We start from the raw sequence: 17,768 nt of genomic DNA, 5'->3' as shown, positions 1-17,768 counted from the left end.
ATCTAATAGGTTTAACTTGGAACAAACACTAATTAAAAGATAAAACCACATCTAAACAGAATCTAGATGGATTATTTATTCCTAAACAGAACCAAAAACAAAAAACACAAAATAAAATTGGGTTGCCTCCCAACAAGCGCTATCGTTTAACGCCCCTAGCTAGGCATAAAAGCAAGGATATATCTAGGTATTGCCATCTTTAGTAGGCAATCCTTAAGTGGCTCTCATGATAGATTCATATGGTAATTTTATTTTATTTCTAGGAAAGTGTTCCATGCCCTTCTTTAAGGGAAATTGGAATTTAATATTCCCTTCCTTCATATCAATAATTGCACCAATCGTTCTAAGGAAAGGTCTACCAAGAATACTAGGACATGAAGGATTGCAATCTATATCAAGAACGATAAAATCTACGGGCACATAATTCCTATTTGCAACAATAAGAACATAATTAATTCTTCCCATAGGCTTTTTAATGGTGGAATCCGCAAGATGCAAGTTTAGAGAGCAATCATCAAAGTCACGGAAATCTAGCAAATCACACAAAGCTTTGGGGATAGTAGAGACACTAGCACCCAAATCACACAAAGCATGAAACTCATAATTTTTAATTTTAATATTAATTGTAGGTTCCCACTCATCATGGAGTTTTCTAGGGATAGAAACTTTCAACTCAAGCTTTTCTTCATAAGATTGCATTAAGGCGTCAACAATGTGTTCGGTAAAGGCCTTATTTCGACTATAAGCATGAGGAGAATTTAACACGGATTGCAACAAGGAAATACAATCAATTAAAGAGCAATTTTCATAGTTAAATTCCTTGAGATCCAAAATAGTGGGTTTAGCAATATCTAGATTTTTATTTCTTTCAATCCCTTTTTTATCAATTTCATCATCAGGATCTAAAAACTCAGAATTCTTAGAACGCCTTCTAGGTAAGGGAAGATCATAATCAGATTCATCAAGATTCATATTGCAAAACAAAGATTTAATATGGGACACATCAATAAGTTTTAGATCTTCATCCTGATTTTCATAGTTATTCGGTTTAGCGGCCATCTTATTGACTAAGGTGGCTTGCATATCCGAAATTTCAGCGGTCATTTTTTCAAGATGAGCAATTTGGGCTCTTACACCATCAAATTCTTTGGACATATCATCGAGCTCTTTATTGATATAACTCATAAAACTCTTTTGTTCCTTAAGCTCGTTTCTAAAGAAATTATTATGCTCAAATTGCAAGACCATAAACTTCCTGACATTGTTTTCGATATCTTCTAGCCTTTTAAGGTGAAGATCACCAAAATTAGGTAAGGCCATCGTGATGAACAAGCAAGCAAACTAACACACGAGCAAACAAAAGGCAAAGGGAAAGAGAGGGCGAATAAAATGGCAAGGGTGAAGTGGGGGAGAGGAAAACGAGAGGCAAATGGCAAATAATGTAATGCGAGAGATAGAGATTGTGATGGGTACTTGGTATGTTGACTTTTGCGTAGGCTTCCCCGGCAACGGTGCCAGAAATGGCTCGTTGATGGGAGAGTAAATCTTGACTTGACTTGGCGTAGGCCTCCCCGGCAACGGCGCCAGAAATCCTTCTTGCTACATCTCGAGCTAGCGTTGGTTTTCCCCGAAGAGGAGGGGGTGATGCAGCACAGTAGCGTAAGTATTTCCCTTAGTTTTTGAGAACCAAGGTATCAATCCAGTAGGAGGTCACGCGCAAATCCCTCGTACCTGCACAAAATGGTAGCAACTCGCAACCAACACTTAGGGGTTGTCAATCCCTTCACGGTCACTTACGAGAGTGAGATCTGATAGAGATAATATTTTTGGTATTTTTGGTATAAAGATGCAAAGTAAAAAGTAAAAGCAAAACAAGTAAAATAAAGTAATGGAGATTGATATGATGAGAATAGACCCAGGGGCCATAGGTTTCACTAGTGGCTTCTCTCAAGAGCATAGATATTCTACAGTGGGTGAACAAATTACTGTTGAGCAATTGATAGAATTGAGCATAGTTATGAGGTTATCTAGGTATGATCATGTATATAGGCATCACGTCCGTGACAAGTAGACCGACTCCTGCCTGCATCTACTACTATTACTCCACTCATCGACCGCTATCCAGCATGCATCTAGAGTATTAAGTTAAAAACAGAGTAACGCCTTAAGCAAGATGACATGATGTAGAGGAATAAATTCATGCAATATGATAAATACCCCATCTTGTTATCCTCGATGGCAACAATACAATACGTGCCTGGCAACTCTTTCTGTCACTGAGTAAGGACACCGCAAGATTGAACCCAAAGCTAAGCACTTCTCCCATTGCAAGAACTACCAATCTAGTTGGCCAAACCAAATGGATAATTCGAAGAGACTTGCAAAGATAACTCAATCATACATAAAAGAATTCAAAGAAGATTCAAATATTATTCATAGATAAGTTGGATCATAAACCCACAATTCATCGGTCTCAACAAACACACCGCAAAAAGAAGATTACATCGAATAGATGTCCACGAGAGAGGGGGAGAACATTGTATTGAGATCCAAAAATAGAGAAGAAGCCATCTAGCTACTAGCTATGGACCCGAAGGTCTGAAGTAAACTACTCACACTTCATCGGAAGGGCTATGGTGTTGATGTAGAAGCCCTCCGTGATGGATGCCCTCTCCGTCGGAGCTCCGGAACATGCCCCAAGATGGGATCTCGTGGATATAGGAAGTTGCGGCGGTGGAATTAGGTTTTTGGCTCCCCCTGGTCTAATGGGGGCACGTAGGTATATATAGGAGGAAGGAGCACGTCGGTGGAGCTCCAAGGGGCCCACGAGGTAGGGGGCGCGCCCAGGGGGGCGCGCCCTCCACCCTCGTGACCTCCCCGAAAACTTCTTGGAGTAGGGTCCAAGTCTCCTGGATCACGTTTGGTGAGAAGATCACGTTCCCGAAGGTTTCATTCCGTTTGGACTCCGTTTGATATTCTATTTCCTCGAAATACTGAAATAGGCAAAAAAACAGCAATTCTGGGCTGGGCCTCCGGTTAATAGGTTAGTCCCAAAAATAATATAAAAGTGGAAAATAAAGCCCAGTATAGTCCAAAACAGTAGATAAAGTAGCATGGAGCAATCAAAAATTATAGATACGTTAGGGACGTATCACAAGGCCCGGATCTGCATCAAACCTCTGCCAGCTTCCGACTGGGAAGGCTGAATTGACTCTGCTATTCGGGCTGCAGCTGTGAGATTTTGAATCAGAGTGCCACTACTAGAAGAAAACCCTATTAGTGGCACACCTATTTTCGTTAGTAATGGCGCACTATAGGTGCGCCACTATTAACACGCCACTAGTAACAGATAGTAATGGTGCACCTCTGGTGCGCCATTAGTAATCCAGATAGTAATGGCGCACCTCTGGTGCGCCACTACTAACCCTTAGATGCTCCACTAGTATTCCCTCTAGGTGCGCCACTAATAGCCTTATAGGTGCGCCACTAGTAATAAAGGAAGGTGCGCCACTAATAAGGGCTAAAATGCGCCAGTAGTAATGTATTTGGAAAACAAAAAAATCCAAATTTATAGAAAACAACCTATAAGAAAAAATAATTTAAAAACAAAAAATGAAATAGAATCATAATTTTTATTATAGTAAGAATATTACAATGTCTTTACAAGTATCCAATAAAAGAAAAATTACAAGGAAATAAAAGAAAATTCTAAAACTAATCTTCTAGTAATCTTTTCTTCTTTTTCTTTACTTTATCCCTGCAAAGAATGATAGAAATATGTGAGAATGAACATTGCAGAGAAGTGAAATTGAGCAATTATTTGCATCAGACATCGAAGATCTAAGATACCTTGAATCATAGACATGGGTCATTTCATGAAGCCAAGAGTCTATGCCATTCAGGATGCATACTTCCCTGTCACAAGAACTTAATTATTCAGTAAACATAGTCCTAAACTTGGAAAACCAGCCAGTTGAATATGCATGCATCTTACCTCCCTCGGTTGCTTCCAGTTAGTCACTATTGATCAAGATGTCCCTTCCTCCTTCCATAGTTTGTTGACAACCTTCAATCCCTGATTAGATTAGTAAAGGAAGCAGGTCAACAGAGGGGGTCTGAGTAGGAACCACAAGACGAAGTGCTATAGTTTATCAACATGGTCTGCTCTCAAAATCAATTTGGAATTCTCCAAGTATATTACTAAAATAAAGCTTCAGACTGCCACAAGTAAATTTCCAAGTACTACAAATTAGAGTGAGTGATTCAGATAAAAAAGGAATGACTGGAAGATGGCATTAGTTGATGAATTTGCTCTGTGCCAGCCAACTTTGAAAACATATAAGTGTACCTATGCATACATAGGAAACAGGTCATGCATCCGCCAAGAAAAGGAAATGTATCAAAATCAATACAGATCGTCTTTAAAAAAACTGAAATCAATACAGATGGCAGCTAGTACAGATTGTCGCGAGAATGCGAGAGGCAAACTGAAACACATGCAAGAGCTCTTGTTGCGAGAACGCCGTCGAGGGTGGGCGTCTTGAGGAAGAACTCGGAATGGCGTTGGTGATGCCCTGTGAGTCGTTCGACCACTCAAACGTGACCCAGAAAAACTGACTCCCGTGCCATCGTTGATTTCATCTCCCTTTTGGAAATATAAAAACTGTATAAATTACAAATATTGGCTCTTGCAAGAAAAGAAAAGGAACCAAATCTGCACTGCTTGTTCTTTTATTTTGGATTGAAATCAACAATACAGATTGTAGGGACAAGGCCAAGAGGAAAACTGAAACGCACGCGGTGTAGGGAAGGAGATGGCGTGGTGAGTTCAGAGATGCAGGGCAGGGTGAGAGGAAGGGAGAGGAGGCGACTGCTTACGGGGGTTGGGTGTGGTGGCGCTGACGAGATGGAAGGATACGCCATCATCCTTGGCTGTCAAGGATCTTGTGGACGCCGTCGAGGACGGATGAGTTTAAGTCGCCGAGGTCGAGCATGCCGCTCTTGACCAGCACCACCGTGCCGCAGATATTGCCCTCCTTCCACGCCTGCTTGTTCTTCCCTGTCAGCCCATGCAGTAGCAGCATCTCTGACATGGCTGCGGGCGCGAGGAGGGAGGGAGGGACGGAGAGCTGTGGAGGCGGAGGGCGGCTAGGTGGGGTGGAAAGAGTAGGACGCGGTGGTGGTGGTTGCCACGGCCTGTGGGTCTGAGGCCTTGCTCCCTCCTAGGAAGAGGCGGAGAGGGGAGAGGGTGGGGGCACCGGTGACAGGATGCAGGGCAGGGTGGGAGGTCGACTATGAGGCTAGAGGAGACAAGAACGCCGGTGGGGATGGGGATAGGAGGTCCACGTCGAAGGCGATGGGTTTGGAGGGGATCGATTCGAGGGGAGAGGAGGAGGAAGCATTGTGTTGTGTTGCTTTGGTTGGATTGGATTCTCTTTTCACCGGACAAAAATCCTCGAATCAGGGCCGGTCGGTGCAGCACATAGCAATGGCGCACCAGGGGGTGGTGCGCCATTGCTACACAAAAATGCCCACCTCCCCTGGCTTCCCAATGGCGCATCTTTGCTAGGTGCGCCATTGCTATCTAAAATAGCAATGGCGCACTTGGCAAAGGTGCACCATTGGTAAACCTAGGGAAGGGGGTGGACCCGGGGAAAAAATAGCAATGGCGCATTGGACTAAAGGTGCGCCACTACTAAAAAAATGACAATGACGCACCTGCTTCTGGTGCGCCACTGCTATATAGCAGTGGCGCACCACCACCATGGTGCACCACTAATAGGGATATTGGCTATAGCCATTTTTCTAGTAGTGTGCGGTATACCTGAGTTTGGGGCGGAAAAAGCTGTCGTCAATTGGATTCAGGGATCCGCTGCCGAGCACGCTCGTCGAGTGCATGCTGCAGGTTCTCCAGTCGAGTGCGCTCAGCCAAGTTGGCCATGCGCGCTTCCTCCAAGGCCCAGGCCTCGGGGGTTTCTCCAACGATAGGAGTGTGAAGTGCACCCATATTGCGGCGGGGAAGCTCTTCCCTCCGCTGCGAAGAAAGGGGCTCGGGGCGGTACTCCTCGTGAACGCGCGACGGACCACCGCCGCCATCACCTTCGTCATCACGGGGGAAGCCAGGAGGACTGCGTGGTCCGTTAACCATCAAGACTTCTGCCGCGGGATCACTATTGTCGCACTCGGATGCAGTCTCGATGGAGCCAGTCGACAGGTCGAACAGGCCGTAGAGGGTTTCGTTGGGCTCGATTGCCGCGACTTGTCAGGTGGCTGACTGATGGGCCACCATGTGTCTCACTCACCGCTGGAGCCGCGACCGACCGGAACGCTTGTGCTGGTGAACAGCGGGGGGCGAGGACACCATAGGAGCCGACCGATACTGGGTCAACGGTTGCCGGAGAAGGACACCGTGGACGCGCGGGCGAAAGTGCGTCGCCCCACGGACGGGGAGCGCTTCAACGTCGAGTGGAGCTTCCTGAAGCCAAGCGGAGTTGTCAGCAACGAAAAGGAGCGCACCGAGACGGATCTCGCGGCCCTCAACCAGTCCGCCAGCGGGAACCATGATGATGAGAATCGGAAAAAATCGCAACTCCACCAAAATAAGACTGTTGTGGATCTAAGACTGACACTAGAATGGGGGTAGCTATGAGGAGGCAAGATCCTAGCTATGGCGAAGTTGTACACACGAGTTTTACGAGTTCAGGCCCTTTGCGGAGGAAGTAACAGCCCTACGTCTCGATGCCCGGAGGCGGTCGACTGGATTATGTATGTGTGTGTTTACAGTGGGTGCAGACCCTTGTGCCAGTGGAGGGGGTGGCTTATATAGAGTGCGCCTAGACCCCAGCCAGCCCACGTTACAAGGGTTTTAAGGTACATCAAGAGGGGGCGTTACTGGTAACACTAGCAATAAAGTGACATAAATGTCTATTAAGTCTACGAAGTAAATTTCCGACCGTTGCCGTGCAGGGTGACTTTAGATCTTCTGTCTGTCAAGTGGTAGTTGTCGCGGTCGAGTGACTTCGAGTCTTCCGAGTGGAATGCTTCGAGGTCGAGTGGATTATGCTACCCCTCGAATGCTTCTGGTTTTAGGGTGATGTCTTAGGGGAGGGTGTCTAGGTCAGGCCTATGACCCTACCCTAGGTACATAACTTCATCAAGTAGTGATACCCATATTCATAGTATTGAAGCCAAAAGATATAAGTTTAATAATGATAGTGCAACTTGTTTGTGGCACTACCGTTTGGCTCATATTGGTGTAAAGCGCATGAAGAAACTCCATGCTGATGGACTTTTGGAATCACTTGATTATGAATCACTTGATGCTTGCGAACCATGCCTCATGGGCAATATGACTAAGACTCCGTTCTCCGGAACAATGGAACAAGCAACAGACTTATTGGAAGTAATACATACTGATGTATGCGGTCCGATGAGTGTTGATTCTCGTGGTGGGTATCGTTATTTTCTGACCTTCACAAATGATTTGAGCAGATATGGGTATATCTACTTAATGAAACATAAGTCTGAAACATTTGAAAAGTTCAAAGAATTTCAGAGTGAAGTGGAAAATCACCGTACCAAGAAGATAAAGTTTCTACGCTCTAATCATGGAGGAGAATATTTGAGTTACAAGTTTGGTCTTCATTTGAAACAATGCGGAATAGTTTTGCAACTCATGCCACCTGGAACACCACATCATAATGGTGTGTCCGAACGTCGTAACCGCACTTTATTAGATATGGTGCGATCTATAATGTCTCTTACTGATTTACCGCTATCGTTTTGGGGTTATACTTTCGAGGCGACTGCATTCACGTTAAATAGGGCACCATCAAAATCCATTGAGACGACACTTTATGAACTGTGGTTTGGCAAGAAACCCAAGTTGTCGTTTCTTAAAGTTTGGGGCTGCGATGCTTATGTGAAAAAGCTTCAACCTGATAAGCTCGAACCCAAATCGGAGAAATGTGTCTTCATAGGATACCCAAAAGAGACTGTTGGGTACACATTCTATCACATATCCGAAGGCAAGATATTCATTGCTAAGAATAGATCATTTCTAGAGGAGTTTCTCTCGAAAGAAGTGAGTGGGAGGAAAGTAGAACTTGGTGAGGTAATTGTACCTGCTCCCTTATTGGAAATTAGTTCATCACAGAAATCAGTTCCAATTATTTCTACATCAATTAGTGAGGAAGCTAATGATCATGATCATGAAACTTCTGATCAAGTTACTACCGAACCTCGTAGGTCAACCAGAGTAAGATCCGCACCAAACTGGTATGGTAACCCTGTTCTAGAATTCATGTTACTTGACCATGACTGATACGTCCATTTTGCATCATGCTTTTATATCGATATTTATTGCATTATGGGTTGTTATTGCACATTATGTCACAATACTTATGCCTATTCTCTCTTATTTTACAAGGTTTACATAAAGAGGGAGAATGCCGGCAGCTGGGATTCTGGGCTGGAAAAGGAGCAAATATTCGAGACCTATTCTGCACAGCTCCAAAAGTCCTGAAACTTCACGGAATACATTTTCAGAATATATAAAAATACTCAGCAGAAGAAGTTCACCAGGGGGCCACCCCCTACCTCGTAGGCCCCCTAGTGCCCCGCCGGTGGCCATCTTCTGCTATATGAAGTCTTTCGATGGGAAAAAATCATAAGCCATCTTCCCGAGCGAAACTCCGCCACGACAAGGCGGAACCTTGGCGGATCCAATCTAGGGCTCCGGCAGAGCTGTTCTACCGGGGAAACTTCCCTCTAGGAGGGGGGAATATTCGCCATCATCATCACCAACGCTCCTCTCGTCGGGAGAGGGCAATCTCCATCAACATCTTCATCAGCACCAATCTCCTCTCAAAACCCTAGTTCATCTCTTGTATCCATTTCTTGTCTCCAAGTCCGGGATTGATGTGATGTCTACTACACAACCTTCTTCTTGTAGACGTTGTTGGGCCTCCAAGTGCAGTGGTTTGTAGGACGGTAGAAAATTTCCCTCAAGTGGATGACCTAAGGTTTATCAATCCGTAGGAGGCGTAGGATGAAGATGGTCTCTCTCAAGCAACCCTGCAACCAAATAACAAAGAGTATCTTGTGTCCCCAACACACCCAATACAATGCTAAATTGTATAGGTTCACTAGTTCGGTGAAGAGATGGTGATACAAGTGGTATATGGATGGTAGACAAAGGTTTTTGTAATCTGAAATTGTAAAAACAGCAAAGTAACTAATGGTAAAAATGAGCATAAACGGTATTGCAATGGTAGGAAATAGGGTCTAGGGTTCATACTTTCAGTAGTGCAAGTCCTCTCAACAATAATAACATAATTGGATCATATAACTATCCCTCGACATGCAACAGAGAGTCACTCCAAAGTCACTAATAGCGGAGAACAAACGAAGAGATTATGGTAGGGTACGAAACCACCTCAAAGTTATTCTTTCCAATCAATCCGTTGGGCTATTCCTATAAGTGTCACAAGCAGCCCTAGAGTTTGTACTAGAATAACACCTTAAGACACAAATCAACCAAAACCCTAATGTCACCTAGATACTCCAATGTCACCTCAAGTATCCGTGGGTATGATTATACGATATGCGTCACACAATCTCAGATTCATCTATTCAACCAACACATAGAACCTCAAAGAGTGCCCCAAAGTTCCTACCGGAGAATCACGACGAAAACGTGTGCCAACCCCTATGCATAGGTTCATGGGCGGAACCCGCAAGTTGATCATCAAAACATGCATCAAGTGAATCACGTGATATCCCATTGTCACCACAGATACGGACGGCAAGACATACATCAAGTGTTTTCAAATCTTTAAAGACTCAATACGATAAGATAACTTCAAAGGGGAAACTCAATCCATTACAAGAGAGAAGAGGGGGAGAATAAACATAAGATCCAACTATAATAGCAAAGCTCGCGATACATTAAGATCGTGCCAAATAAAGAACACAAGAGAGAGAGATCAAACACATAGCTACTGGTACATACCCTCAGCCCCGAGGGTGGACTACTCCCTACTCGTCATGGAGAGCGCCGGGATGATGAAGATGGCCACCGGAGAGGGATTCCCCCTCCGGCAGGGTGCCGGAACGGGTCTGGATTGGCTTTCGATGGCTACGGAGGCTTCTGGCGGCGGAACTCCCGATCTATTCTGCTCCCCGATCGTTTTAGGGTTTATGGATATATATATATATATATATATATATATAGGCGGAAGAAATACGTCAGGGGAGCCACGAGGGGCCCACGAGGGTGGACGGCGCGCCCCCTACCTCGTGTCTCCCTCGTTTCTTTCCTGACGTGCACTCCAAGTCCATCAGGTTGCTTTCCTTCCAAAAGTAACTTCTCCAGAAGGTTTCATTCCGTTTCGACTCCGTTTGATATTCATTTTCTTCGAAACACTGAAACACGGGAAAAAATAGGAACTGGCACTGGGCTCTGGGTCAATAGGTTAGTCCCAAAAATAATATAAAAGTGGATAATAAAGCCCAATAATGTCCAAAACAGTAGATAATATAGCATGGAGCAAGCAAAAATTATAGATACATTGGAGACGTATCAGCATCCCCAAGCTTAATTCCTGCTCGTCCTCGAGTAGGTAAATGATAAAAACAGAATTTTTGATGCGAAGTGCTACTTGGCATAATTTCAATGTAATTCTTCTTAATTGTGGTATGAATATTCAGATTCGAAAGATTCAAGATAAAAGTTCATATTGACATAAAAATAATAATACTTCAAGCATACTAACTAAGCAATGATGTCCTCTCAAAATAACATGGCCAAAGAAAGTTTATCCCTACAAAATCATATAGTTTAGTCATGCTCCATTTTCGTCACACAAGAATGCTCTCATCATGCACAACCCCGATGACAATCCAAGCAATTGTTTCATACTTTAGTAATCTCAAACCTATAAACTTTCACGCAATACATGAGCGCGAGCCATGGATATAGCACTATGGGTGGAATAGAATATAATGAGGGGGGTTATGTGGAGAAGACAAAAAGGAGAAAGTCTCACATCAACGAGGCTAATCAATGGGCTATGGAGATGCCCACCGATTGATGTTAATGCAAGGAGTAGGGATTGCCATGCAATGGATGCACTAGAGCTATAAATGTATGAAAGCTCAACAAAAGAAACTAAGTGGGTGTGCATCCAACTTGCTTGCTCACGAAGACCTAGGGCACTTGAGGAGGCCCATTGTTGGAATATACAAGCCAATTTCTATAATGAAAAATTCCCACTAGTATATGAAAGTGACAAAACAAGAGACTCTCTATCATGAAGATTATGGTGCTACTTTGAAGCACAAGTGTGGCAAAGGATAGTAGCATTGTCCCTTCTCTCTTTTTCTCTCATTTTTTTGGGCCTACTCTTTTTTATGGCCTTTTTCTTCTTTTTTTCTTTTTTTGGGCCTTCTCTTTTTTATGGCCTTTTCTCTTTTTTTTATTTTTTTTCGCCCGGAGTCTCATCCCGACTTGTGGGGGAATCATAGTCTCCATCATCCTTTCCTCACATGGGACAATGCTCTAATAATGATGATCATCACACTTTTATTTACTTACAACTCAAGGATTACAACTCGATAGTAGAACAAAGTATGACTTTATATGAATGCCTCCGGCGGTGTACCGGGATATGCAATGAACCAAGAGTGACATGTATGAAATAATTATGAACGGTGGCTTTGCCACAAATACTATGTCAACTACATGATCATGCTAAGCAATATGACAATGATGAACGTGTGATGATAAACGGAATGGTGGAAAGTTGCATGGCAATATATCTCGAAATGGCTATGGAAATGCCATAATAGGTAGGTATGGTGGCTGTTTTGAGGAAGATATAAGGAGGTTTATGTGTGAAAGAGCATATCATATCACGGGGTTTGGATGCACCGGCGAAGTTTGCACCAACTCTCAATGTGAGAAAGGGCAATGCACGGTACCGAAGAGGCTAGCAAGGATGGAAGGGTAAGAGTGCGTATAATCCGTTGACTCAACATTAGTCATAAAGAACTCACATAATTATTGAAAACATATACAAGTCATTAAAAACCTCGGTACTACGCGCATACTCCTAGGGGGCAGATTGGTAGGAAAAGACCATCGCTCGTCCCCGACCGCCACTCATAAGGAGGACAATCAAATAACACCTCATGTTTCAAATTTGTTACTTAACGTTTACCACACGTGCGTGCTATGGGACTTGCAAACTTCAACACAAGCATTTCTCAATTTCACAACTACTCAACTAGCACGACTTTGATATTATTATCTCCATATCTCAAAACAATCATCAAGCATCAAACTTCTCTTAGTATTCAAAACACTCATAAGAAAATTTTACTAATGTTGAATACCTAGCATATTAGAATTAAGCACATTACCATGCTATTTAAGACTCTCAAAATAATCTAAGTGACGCATGAGAGAATAATAGTTTCTATAAAACAAAGCCACCACCATTCTCTAAAAGATATAAGTGAAGCACTAGAGCAATAACACACTACTCCGAAAGATGTAAGTGAAGATCAATGGGTAGTCGAATAATTACGAAACTATGTGAAGACTCTCTCTAACATTTAAGAATTTCAGATCTTGATATTTTATTCAAACAGAAATCAAAACAAAATGAAATAAAATGACGCTCCAAGCAAAACACATATCATGTGGCGAATAAAAATATAGCTCCAAGTAAAGTTATCGATGAACGAAGACGAAAGAGGGGATGCCTTCCGGGGCATCACCAAGCTTAGGCTATTGGTTGTCCTTGAATATTACCTTGGGGTGCCTTGGGCATCCCCAAGCTTAGGCTCTTGCCACTCCTTATTCCATAGTCCATCGAATCTTTACCCAAAACATGAAAACTTCACAACACAAACTTAACAGAAACCTCGTAAGCTCCGTTAGCGAAAGGAAACAAAACACTAATTCAAGGTACTGTAATGAACTCATTATTTATTTATATTGGTGTTAAACCTAATGTATTCCAACTTCTCTATGGTTTATAAACTCTTTTACTAGCCATAGATTCATCAAAATAAGCAAACAACACACGAAAAACAGAATCTGTCAAAAACAGAATAGTCCGTAGTAATCTGGATCAAACGTATACTTATGAACTCATAAAATTCTCAAATACATTGATGGACCTGACGAATTTATCTATTAATCATCTGCAAAAATAATTAACTAAATATCACTCTCCAAATAAAAATGGCAGCAATTCTCGTGAGCGCTAAAGTTTCTGTTTTTTACAGCATGATCAACGAGACTTTCCCCAAGTCTTCCCAAAGGTTCTACTTGGCACAAAGACTAATTAAAAGCATAGAACCACATATAAACAGAGGCTAGATGAATTATTTTTACTAAACAGGAACAAAAAGCAAGGAACAAAAATAAAATTGGGTTGCCTCCCAACAAGCGCTATCGTTTAACGCCCCTAGCTACGCATTATGATTTCAATTTTGCTCACATAAAAGATAAGAATTGAAACATAAAGAGAGCATCATGAAGAATATAACTAGCACATTTAATTCTAACCCACTTCCTATGCATAGGGATTTTGTGAGCAAACATCTTATGGGAACAATAATCAACTAGCATAGGATGGCAAAACAAGCATAACTTCAAAACTTTAAGCACATAGAGAGGAAACTTTATATTATTGCAATTCCTACAAGCATATGTTCCTCCCTCATAATAATTTTCAGTAGCATCATGAATGAATTCAACAATATAACCAGCACCTAAAGCATTCTTTTCATGATCTATAAGCATAGAAATTTTATTACTCTCCACATAACCAAATTTCTTCTCATGAATAATAGTGGGAGCAAACTTAACAAAATAACTATCATGTGATTGAAAATTAAGATCAAGATGACAAGTTTCATGGTTATCATTTTTCTTTAAAGAATACGTGTCATCACAATAATCATCATAGATAGGAGGCATGCTTTCATCATAATATATTTGCTCATCAAAACTTGGGGGACAAAAAATATCATCTTCATCAAACATAGCTTCCCCAAGCTTGTGGCTTTGCATATCATTAGCATCATGGATATTCAAGGAATTCATACTAACAACATTGCAATCATGCTCATCATTCAAATATTTAGTGCCAAACATTTTGTAGATTTCTTCTTCTAGCACTTGAGAACAATTAACCTTTCCATCATAGTCACGAAAGATATTAAAAAGGTGAAGCATATGAGACAAACTCAATTCCATTTTTTTTATAGTTTTCTTTTATATACTAAACTAGTGATAAAACACGAAACTAAAAGACTCGATTGCAAGATCTAAAGATATACCTTCAAGCGCTAACCTCCCCAGCAACGGCGCCAGAAAATAGCTTGATGTCTACCACACAACCTTCTTCTTGTAGACGTTGTTGGGCCTCCAAGTGCAGAGGTTTGTAGGACAGTAGCAAATTTCCCTCAAGTGGATGACCTAAGGTTTATCAATCCGTAGGAGGCGTAGGATGAAGATGGTCTCTCTCAAGCAACCCTACAACCAAATAACAAAGAGTATCTTGTGTCCCCAACACACCCAATACATTGCTAAATTGTATAGGTGCACTAGTTCGGCGAAGAGGTGGTGATACAAGTGGTATATGGATGGTAGATAAAGGTTTTTGTAATCTGAAATTATAAAAACAGCAAAGTAACTAATGGTAAAAATGAGCATAAACGGTATTGCAATGATAGGAAATAGGGCCTAGGGTTCATACTTTCAGTAGTGCAAGTCCTCTCAACAATAATAACATAATTGGATCATATAACTATCCCTCAACATGCAACAAAGAGTCACTCCAAAGTCACTAATAGCGGAGAACAAACGAAGAGATTATGGTAGGGTACGAAACCACCTCAAAGTTATTCTTTCCAATCAATCCGTTGGGCTATTCCTATAAGTGTCACAAATAGCCCTAGAGTTCGTACTAGAATAACACCTTAAGACACAAATCAACCAAAACCCTAATGTCACCTAGATACTCCAATGTCACCTCAAGTATCCGTGGGTATGATTATACAATATGTGTCACACAATCTCAGATTCATCTATTCAACCAACACATAGAACCTCAAAGAGTGCCCCAAAGTTCCTACCGGAGAATCACGACGAAAACGTGTGCCAACCCCTATGCATAGGTTCATGGGCGGAACCCGCAAGTTGATCACCAAAACATTAATCAAGTGAATCACGTGATATCCCATTGTAACCACAGATACGCACGGCAAGACATACATCATGTGTTCTCAAATCTTTAAAGACTCAATCCGATAAGATAACTTCAAAGAGGAAACTCAATCCATTACAAGAGAGTAGAGGGGGAGAAGAAACATAAGATCCAACTATAATAGCAAAGCTCGCGATACATCAAGATCGTGCCAAATCAAGAACACGAGAGAGAGAGAGATCAAACACATAGCTACTGGTACATACCCTCAGCCCCGAGGGTGGACTACTCCCTCCTCGTCATGGAGAGCGCCGGGAAGATGAAGATGGCCACCGGAGAGGGATTCCCCCTCCGGCAGGGTGTCGGGACGGGTCTAGATTGGCTTTCGGTGGCTACGGAGGCTTCTGGCGGTGGAACTCCCGATCTATTCTGCTCCCCGATCGTTTTAGGGCATATGGATATTTATATAGGCGGAAGAAATACGATAGGGGAGCCACGAGGGGCCCACGAGGGTGGAGGGCGCGCCCTAGGGGGGTGGGCTCGCCCCCTACCTCGTGGCTCCCTCGTTTCTTTCCTGACGTGCACTCCAAGTCCATCAGGTTGCTTTCCTTCCAAAAATAACTTCTCCAGAAGGTTTCATTCCGTTTCGACTCCCTTTGATATTCCTTTTCTTTGAAACACTGAAACAAGGGAAAAAACAGGAACTGGCACTGGGCTCTAGGTCAATAGGTTAGTCCCAAAAATAATATAAAAGTGGATAATAAAGCCCAATAATGTCCAAAACAGTAGATAATATAGCATGGAGCAATAAAAAATTATAGATACGTTGGAGACGTATCAGCATCCCCAAGCTTAATTCCTGCTCGTCCTCGAGTAGGTAAATGATAAAAACAGAATTTTTGATGCAGAGTGCTACTTGGCATAATTTCAATGTAATTCTTCTTAATTGTGGTATGAATATTCAGATCCGAAAGATTCAAGATAAAAGTTCATATTGACATAAAAATAATAATATTTCAAGCATACTAACTAAGCAATTATGTCCTCTCAAAATAACATGGCCAAAGAAAGTTTATCCCTACAAAATCATATAGTTTAGTCATGCTCCATTTTCGTCACACAAGAATGCTCTCATCATGCACCACCCCGATGACAAGCCAAGCAATCGTTTCATACTTTAGTAATCTGAAACCTATAAACTTTCATGCAATACATGAGCGCGAGCCATGGATATAGCACTATGGGTGGAATAGAATATAATGAGGGGGGTTATGTGGAGAAGACAAAAAGGAGAAAGTCTCACATCAATGAGGCTAATCAATGGGCTATGGAGATGACCACCGATTGATGTTAATGCAAGGAGTAGGGATTGCCATGCAACAGATGCACTAGAGCTATAAATGCATGAAAGCTCAATAAAAGAAACTAAGTGGGTGTGCATCCAACTTGCTTGCTCATGAAGACCTAGGGCACTTGAGGAGGCCCATTGTTGAAATATACAAGCCAAGTTCTATAATGAAAAATTCCCACTAGTATATGAAAGTGACAAAACAAGAGACTATCTATCATAAAGATTATGGTGCTACTTTGAAGCACAAGTGTGGCAAAGGATAGTAGCATTGTCCCTTCTCTCTTTTTCTCTCATTTTTTTGGGCCTTCTCTTTTTATGGACTTTTTCTTTTTTTGGGCCTTCTCTTTTTATGGCCGTTTCTCTTTTTTTAATTATTTTTTTTCATCCAGAGTCTCATCCTGACTTGTGGGGGAATCATAGTCTCCATCATCCTTTCCTCACATGGGACAATGCCCTAATAATGATGATCATCACACTTTTATTTACTTACAACTCAAGGATTACAACTTGATACTAGAACAAAGTATGACTCTATATGAATGCCTCCGGCGGTGTACCGGGATATGCAATGAACCAAGAGTGACATGTATGAAATAATTATGAACGGTGGCTTTGCCACAAATACTATGTCAACTACATGATCATGCTAAGCAATATGACAATGATGAACGTGTCATGACAAACGGAATGGTGGAAAGTTGCATGGAAATATATCTCGGAATGGCTATGGAAATGCCATAATAGGTAGGTATGGTGGCTGTTTTGAGGAAGATATTGTAACGCCCTCGATGCGGCTCTATCTCCCACGCGTCGAAGCACAACTTAGAGGCATAACCGCATTGAAAGCAATATCGCAAGTGAGGTAATATTCACACAACCCATGTAATACATAAGGGAAAGGGATACATAGTTGGCTTACAATGGCCACATAACACCATACATGAATAGCATTACAACATCCAAATACAATCAAGGTCCGACTACGGAACCAAAATAAAAGAATACTACCCCAAATGCTACACCCCGATCAACCCCAACTGGGCTCCACGACTGATCAACTGGAAACGAAACAACACAAAGAACGAGATCTTCATCGAGCTCCTCCTTGAGCTCGGTTGCGTCACCTGCACGGTTTCATCGGCACCTGCAAACTGGTTTTGGAAGTATCTGTGAGCCACGGGGACTCAGCAATC

Source organism: Triticum dicoccoides, chromosome 3A (assembly GCF_002162155.2).
Source record: "Triticum dicoccoides isolate Atlit2015 ecotype Zavitan chromosome 3A, WEW_v2.0, whole genome shotgun sequence".
Taxonomy (NCBI): domain Eukaryota; kingdom Viridiplantae; phylum Streptophyta; class Magnoliopsida; order Poales; family Poaceae; genus Triticum; species Triticum dicoccoides.
This window is presented reverse-complemented; position numbering follows the sequence as displayed.